This window comes from Arachis hypogaea, chromosome 4, assembly GCF_003086295.3.
Source record: "Arachis hypogaea cultivar Tifrunner chromosome 4, arahy.Tifrunner.gnm2.J5K5, whole genome shotgun sequence".
NCBI lineage: Eukaryota > Viridiplantae > Streptophyta > Magnoliopsida > Fabales > Fabaceae > Arachis > Arachis hypogaea.
Genome location: NC_092039.1, coordinates 55,746,877 through 55,755,440, shown reverse-complemented (window position 1 = coordinate 55,755,440; position 8,564 = coordinate 55,746,877). Strand labels below are relative to the sequence as shown.

General features: G+C 39.7%; 1 non-coding gene across 1 annotated transcript; it reads left to right on the top strand.

Annotated features, from left to right (window-relative positions):
* Positions 1-3,265: 3,265 nt before the first annotated feature.
* LOC112799526 (small nucleolar RNA R71) lies at positions 3,266-3,373 on the top strand. The gene has a single exon (XR_003201101.1). It is a non-coding gene; the product is annotated as a small nucleolar RNA R71 (small nucleolar RNA).
* The last annotated feature ends 5,191 nt before the right edge of the window (positions 3,374-8,564 follow it).

Below are 8,564 nucleotides of genomic sequence, written 5' to 3'. Positions count from 1 at the left end.
GATCCACAATAACTTTGGATCAGTTGCTAGTGGGGATGATGGAGCGTTGTATGAACTCCAACCATCCTCTAGCCACAGGCTTAAGGTCCAGTCTTCTTAATTGAACTGGCTTGCCTTTTGAGTCTCTTTTCCATTGAGCTCCTTTCACACATATGTCCATAAGAACTTGGTCCAACATTTGATCAAAGTTGACCCTTCTAGTGTAAGGGCGTGCGTGTTCTTGCATTATAGGCAAGTTGAACGCCAACCTTATATTTTTCGGACTGAAATCTAAGTATTTTCCCCGAACCATTGTAAGAAAATTCTTTGGATTTGGGTTCATACTTTGATCATGGTTCCTAGTGATCCATGCATTAGCATAGAACTCTTGAACCATTAATATTCCGACTTGTTGAATGGGGTTGGTCAGAACTTCCCAACCTCTTCTTTGGATCTCATGTCGAATCTCCAGATACTCATTTTTCTTGAGAATGAAAGGGACCTCAGGATCACCTTCTTCTGGGCCACAACTTCATAGAAGTGGTCTTGATGGACCTTTGAGATGAATCTCTCCATCTCCCATGACTCGGAGGTAGAAGCTTTTGTCTTCCCTTTCCTCTTTCTAGAGGTTTCTCCGGCCTTAGGTGCCATAGATGGTTATGGAAAAACAAAAAAGCTATGATTTTACCACACCAAACTTAGAATGTTGCTCGCCCTCGATCAAAGAAAAGAAAGAGTAGTAGAAGAGGAAGATATGAAGGAGAGGGAAGGGGTGTGTATTTGGCCAAGGAGGAGAAGAGAGGATTGTGATGTGTGAAAATGAAGAAGGATAGAGGGGTTTATATAGTGGAGGGAGAGGGTAGTAGGTTCGGTCATTAGAGTGGGTTTGGGTGGAAAAGGGATTTTAAATTTGAAGGTAGGTGGGGTTTATGGGGAAGAGTGGATGGATGTGAGTGGTGAAGAGGTGATGGGGAAGAGAGATTGAGGTGATTGGTGAAGGGTTTTTTGGGGAGGAGTGTTATTAGATTGTGTGAAGAGGAGAGAAGGTGAGTTGAGGTAGGTGGGGATCCTGTGGGGTCCACAGATCCTGAGGTGTCAAGGATTTACCATCCCTGCACCAATTAGGCGTGTAAAATGCCCTCTGCATGCAATCCTGGCATTTAATGATAGATTGATGCTTGTTTCTGGCGTTAAATGCCAGCTTTATGCTTGTTTTGGGCGTTCAACGCCAGTCTGCAGCATCTTTCTGGCGTTGAATGCCAGTTCCATGCTTGTTTCTGGCGTTTAACGCCAGCTCTTCCCAGGGTGTAATCCTGGCATTTAAATGCCAGACTGCTGCTTGTTTCTGGTGTTCAACGCCAGATTTATGCTCTGTTCTGGCGTTGAATGCCAGCCATATGCTCCTTACTGGCGTTTAAACGCCAATAAGCTCTTCCTCCAGGGTGTGCTATTTCTTCTGCTATTTTTTATTCTGTTTTTAATTTTAGTATTTGTTTTATGACTCCCCATGATCATGATCCTAATAAGACATAAAAGAACAATAAAAATATAGATAAATAAAAATTGGGTTGCCTCCCAATAAGCGCTTCTTTAATGTCAATAGCTTGACAGTGAGCTCTCATGGAGCCTCACAAATCATCAGAGCATTGTTGGGACCTCCCAACACCAAACTTAGAGTTTGAATGTGGGGGTTCAACACCAAACTTAGAGTTTGGTTGTGGCTTTCCAACACCAAACTTAGAGTTTGATTGTGGGGGCTTTGTTTGAGTCTGTATTGAGAGAAGCTTATCGTGCCTTTTTTCATGTTTACAGAGGGATACCCTTGGGCCTTAAACACAAGGTAGTCCCCATTCAATTGAAGGACTAATTCCCCTCTATTAACATCAATCATAGCTCCTGCTGTGGCTAGGAAGGGTCTTCCAAGAACGATGCATCCATCCTCTTGCTTCCTAGTGTCTAAGATTATGAAATCAGCAGGGATGTAAAGGCCTTTAACCTTTACTAACACGTCCTCTACCAATCCATAAGCTTATCTTACTGACTTGTCTGCCATCTGTAATGAGAATGTGGCAGCCTGTACCTCAAAGATCCCTAGCTTCTCCATTACAAAGAGTGGCATAAGATTTATACCTGACCCCAGGTCACACAGAGCTTTCTCAAAGGTCATGGTACCCATGGTACAGGGTATTAAGAATTTACCAGGATCTTGTTTCTTTTAAGGTAAAGTTTGCTGAACCCATGTATCTAGTTCACTAATGAGCAAGGGAGGTTCACCTTCCCAAGTCTCATTACTAAACAACTTGGCATTCAGCTTCATGATGGCTCCTAGATATTGAGCAACTTACTCTCCAGTTACATCTTCATTCTCTTCATAGGAAGAATAGTTCTCAGAGCTCATGAATGGTAGAAGGAGGTTTAATAGAATCTCTATGGTCTCTATATGAGCCTCAAATTTCTTTAGGTCCTCAATAGGGAACTCCTTCTTGTCTGGGAGATATCCCATGAGGTCTTCCTCATTGGGATTCATGTCCTCCCCTTCCTCTCTAGGTTCGGCCATTTTGATTATGTCAATGGCTTTGCACTCTCTTTTTGGATTCTCTTCAGTGATTTTCTTACTCAGCTGGCCCACTTGTGCCTCTAAATTTCTAATGGAGGACCTTGTTTTACTCATGAAACTTAAAGTGGCCTTAGACAGATCAGAGACTATGTTTGCTAAGCTAGAGTGGCTCTGCTCAGAATTCTCTGTCTGTTGCAGAGAAGATGATGGAAAAGGCTTGCTATTGCTAAGCCTATTTCTTCCACCATTATTAAAGCCTTGTTAAGGCCTTTGTTGATCCTTCCATGAGAAATTTGGATGATTTCTCCATGAGGAATTATAGTTGTTTCCATATGGTTCACCCATGTAATTTACCTCTGCCATTACAGGGTTTTCAGGATCATAAGCTTCTTCTTCAGAAGATGCTTCTTTAGTACTGTTGGATGCATTTTGCCATCCATTCAGACTTTAAGAAATCATGTTGACTTGCTGAGTCAACATTTTGTTCTGAGCCAATATGGCATTTAGAGCATCAATTTCAAGAACTCACGTCATCTGAGGCATCCCATTACTCACAGAATTCCTCTCAGAAGTGTACATGAATTGGTTATTTGCAACCATGTCAATAAGTTCTTGAGCTTCTGCAGGCATTTTCTTTAGGTGAATGGATCCACCTGCAGAATGGTCCAATGACATCTTAGAGAACTCAAATAGACCATAATAGAATATATCCAAAATGGTCCACTCTGAAAGCATGTCAGAAGGACACCTTTTGGTCATCTGCTTGTATCTTTCCCAAGCTTCATAGAGGGATTCACCATCTTTTTGTTTGAAGGTCTGAACATCCACTCTAAGCTTGCTCAGCTTTTGAGGAGGAAAGAACTTAGCCAAGAAGGCTGTGACCAGCTTATCCCAAGAGTCCAGGCTATCTTTAGGTTGAGAGTCTAACCATGTTCTAGCTCTGTCTCTTACAGCAAAAGGGAAAAGTATGAGCTTGTATACTTCAGGATCTACTCCATTAGTCTTAACAGTCTCACAGATCTGCAAAAATTCAATTAAAAACTGATAGGGATCTTCTGATGGAAGTCCATGTAACTTGCAGTTCTGTTGCATTAGAGCAATTAGTTGAGGTTTCAGCTCAAAATTATTTGCTGCAATAGCAGGGATTGAGATGCTTCTTCCATAAAATTTGGAAGTAGGTGTAGTATAGTCACCAAGATTTTGAATTTTTGACTAAGTCAACCCAAAGATTTTGAATTTTTGAGAGAAATAAGGAAAAGATATTTTTTTATTTTTTTGAATTTTTAATGAGGAGCGAAAAAAACACAAATATGACCCAAAACATGAAAATTTTAGATCAAAACCAATGATGCATGCAAGAACACTATGAATGTCAAGATGAACACCAAGAACATTTTGAAGATTAAGATGAACATCAAGACTTATTTTTGAAAAATTTTCAAGAAAAGAAAAACATGCAAGACACCAAACTTAGAAATTTTTCATGCTTAGACACTATGAATGCAAAAAAGCATATGAAAAACAACAAAAAACACAAAACAAGAAAATATGAAGGTCAAACAAGAAGACTTACCAAGAACAACTTGAAGATCATGAAGAACACATGCATGAGTTTTTGAAAAATGCAAAAGTTTTTAAAACATGCAATTGATACCAAACTTAAAATTGACACTAGACTCAAATAAGAAACACAAAAATATTTTTGGTTTTTATGATTTTATTATTTTTTTATTTTTTGAAAATTAATTTTTTGAAAAAACGAAAATAAATAAAAAATTTTGAAAGATTTTTGAAAACTTTTTTTGAAAAGAAAATTACCTAATCTGAGCAACAAGATGAACCATCAGCTGTCCAAACTCGAACAATCCCCGGCAAGGGCGCCATAAACTTGGTGCACGAAATTGTGATCATCAACAATGGCGCCAAAAACTTGGTAGCGCTCTCAAACGTGAATCACACTTTGTCACAACTTCGCACAACTAACCAGCAAGTGCACTGTGTCGTCCAAGTAATAAACCTAACGTGAGTAAGGGTCGATCCCACGGAGATTGTTGGTATGAAGCAACCTATGATCATCTTGTATATCTCAGTTAGGCAGATTCAAATGGTTATAATGGTTTTTGAAAAAAACATAAAATAAAGATAGAGATAATTATGTAAATCATTGGGGGGAATTTCAGATAAGTGTATGGAGATGCTTTGTCCCTGTTGAATCTCTGCTTTCCTACTACCTTCCTTCAATCCTTCATACTCCTTTCCATGGCAAGCTGTATGTAGGGCATCACCGTTGTCAAAGGCTACATCCCATCCTCTTAGTGAAAATGGTCCAAATGCTCTGTCACAGCACGGCTAATCATCTATCGGTTCTCGATATCATGTCGGAATAGAATACATTGATTCTTTTGCGTCTGTCACAACGCCCAACAATCGCGAGTTTGAAACTCGTCACAGTCATTCGATCCCTGAATCCTACTCAGAATACCACAGACAAGGTTTAGACTTTCCGGATTCTCAAGAATGGCCGCCAATAATTCTAGCTTATATCACGAAGATTCTAATTAAGGAATCCAAAAGATATTTGTTCGTTCTGAGGTAGAACGGAAGTGGTTGTCAATCACGTGTTCATAGGTGAGAATGACTATGAGTGTCACGGATCATCACATTCGTCATGTTGAAGTGCAACAAATATCTTAGAACAATAATAAGCTGAATTGAATAGAAAATAGTAGTAATTGCATTAAAACTCGAGGTACAGCAGAGCTCCACACCCTTAATCTATGGTGTGTAGAAACTCCACCGTTGAAAATACATAAGTGATGGTCCAGGCATGGCCGAATGGCCAGCCCCCATGAATGATCAAAAGACCGAATGGTCAAAAGACTAGACACTAGTACAATAGTAAAAAGTTCTATTTATACTAAACTAGCTACTAGGGTTACAGAGATAAGTGATTGATGTAGAAATCCACTTCCGGGGCCCACTTGGTGTGTGCTTGGGCTGAGCTTGAGCTTTACATGTGCAGAGGCTTCTCTTGGAGTTAAACACCAAGTCGTGACGTGTTTCTGGCGTTTTACTCCAGAATGCAGCATGGAATTGGCGTTGAACGCCAGTTTGCGTCATCTAGACTCGAATAAAGTATGGACTATTATATATTGATAGAAAGCTCTAGATGTTTACTTTCCAACGCCATTGAGAGTGCACCATTTGGTGTTTTGTAGTTCCAGAAAATCTATTTCGAGTGCAGGGAGGTCAGAATCCAACAGCATCAGCAGTCCTTTATCAGCCTGAATTAGATTTTTACTCAGGTCCCTCAATTTCAGCCAGAAAATACCTGAAATCACAGAAAAACACACAAACTCATAGTAGATTCCAAAAATGTGAGTTTTGCTTAAAAACGAATGAAAACTTCCCTAAAAGTAGCTAGATCCTACTAGAAACTTCCTAAAAACAATGCCAAAAAGCGTATAAATTATCCGCTCATCAGCCACCTAAAAGGAAGCCTCAGAGTTTAAAGTGTTTTGTTTTTGCAAAATAAAGTTGCTAGGAAGCAACCGAATGTCAAAGAAGTGAACCACAGAAAGATTTACAGAATGCAAGTTCAAAAGTCCGCAAGTCGGACTATAAACACAGAAAAGTTATAAAGGAGTCAAATTCTCCCCAGTAGAAGCATCCTTGGCTGAAAGAGGAGGAATGGTCGAGATCGGAACAGCATCAATAGTTCCATATGGTCAATTCAAAATCTGCACATCGGGCTCGAGCTCTGAATGGTCGACCTCTGAAGGGATGGAAGAAGCTGAGGCTGCTGAGGTTTTCCCTGATGGCACAAGGGGAGGACCCTCATCTTCATCATCCGGGGTGATGAGTGAAAATTAGATTTTCACACAAACTCACCGGCAAGTATACCGGGTTGCATCAAGTAGTAAAACTCACGTGAGTGAGGTCGATCCCACGAGGATTGATGGATCAAGAAACTTTAGTTAGGTGATAAGTTTAGTCAAGCTAACAGTGGTAAATTGAGTGGAATTGAATTAACAGAATGTAAATTGCAATAAATTTAAAGTACAAAATGTAAATTACATCAAATGTAAAGGGCTTGGGTGTAGGAAAATTAAAGAAAATAGAAATAACAGAGAGAGAGATTCATTAATGGTCGGAGATGTCATAATCCACAATGAATCAAATGGGTCTCAACTCCTTTCTCAATCATATGAGTAGATCTATGGCGGATTGAAATTGATTGGATCCCAATTCCTTGGCAATTCAATCTCTCTAATCATAATCAATCTTGATAATTCCTTGAGCTAATTGTCATGAGAAGAGGTTAAGTACGTGTCTCTCATCCATAAGCCACACAAACTCTCAGGATCTCAATTCCTCCCAAATGGTGTTGATCAAGATAGTAGTAAAGGATAGAGCCTCAGTTCTAATGCTCATGATTCCCCTTTCGAGGCTCACATAAGCATTCACAGATTCAATCCCCATTCCAGAGTGAATGAATCATCAATCAAAACAGAGGATATCCAATAACTATTGAATTGAATTGAGAAGAAGAAAAAATTCACTAAATCATGTGAATCATAATAGAGCTCCGCCCCCTAATGATTGGGGTTCAATGGATCATAGCTCTCAGAACAATTGCAGATGCTTAAAATTGCATGAAAGTAAATTGAAAGCAATAGGAACAAAAAGGTAAAATTGACATAAATGAAAATTGCAGTAGAGATGTAGCAAATTGAAATAGTAATCAAGGTAAAAAGAATTCAATATAGCTGAAATAAAATTACAGAAAAAGAAAAAGTGTATTCTATTCTACTCCTACTCCTACTCCTACTGCTACTACTACTCCTAATGCCGCCTTCTTTCCCCGCTGAGACCTAATGAAACTCATACCTTTATATAGGCTTTCCTAAACTACAAATTAAAGAGAAATTCAAAAAAAAATTACAATTAAATGAAATTCCTATTCTAGACGATCCTTGTGGTCTTCATTGAGTGATTAGAGTGGGCTTGCTTGCTTGTAGTTCAAATGGGCTTGGAATGAAGCTAATTTGAGCAGAAATGCACTTCCAAGAGAGTGTAGCGTTCATTTAGAGAACAGAGCGTTCGGGCACCCACGCGTATGCGTGCTATACGCTTGCGCATCCCTGGTGTTTTGGCTCATCGACGCGTACGTGTCCCTTACAGCGTTCGCTTTGAGAATGTAGCGTTCGCAAATGAATGCTTCTTCCACGCGTACGCGTGGATTGCAAAATGTCGCATCCACGCTGCGCCTTCATCCATGCAAATGCGTGCTTCTTCAAATATGTCGCATCCGTGCGTACGCATCATGCACGAGTGTGCATCGATGGCTAAATTTCAAATCAAATTTTCAGAAGCATTGCAGGCGCTCATTCAAAGTGAACGTAGCGTTCATTACTTGTGAATGCTGATTCTCCTTCCACACGTACGTGCCATGCATGCGTACGCATGGATCTTCAAAAGTATCATCCTGCGTGTAAGCACCTTGTACGCGTGCGCGTCACTTGTGAACGTAGCATTCTCCTTCACTTCTTCCTTGTTTGTTTCTTCCTCTCATTTTTTACCTGTCATCAATCAAACATGCCATCAAAGTCTCGCCAAAATCATAAGGTTTTATATCATTCATAATAATTAACTAAATTATTCATAAATCTCATGATTTTGTATAAAATCAACCATGTTTGATTGAATCAGGACAAGCATGAATTTCTCATCCAAGCACTTACTTATTGCCTAAAAAAGTGTGAAAATCAAGTAAAAATAGATAAAAATTGCTAGTAAAACATGCATAAAATGACTTGTCATCACAGGGCAGGTACAATCTTGTCGTTGTCTACTATATTGTCCAGGCTAAATAAGGTAAGGTCAAGCTCAGGGGCAAGAACCTGGACCTGGGCTTTCAAGTTCTCATACGCATCGGTCACACAGCCCACCAGATGACCTTGAAGCTCGGCATAATCAGCTTAGGTGGACTGAAGCCTTTCCCTAGTCTCCAACAACATGGCATATG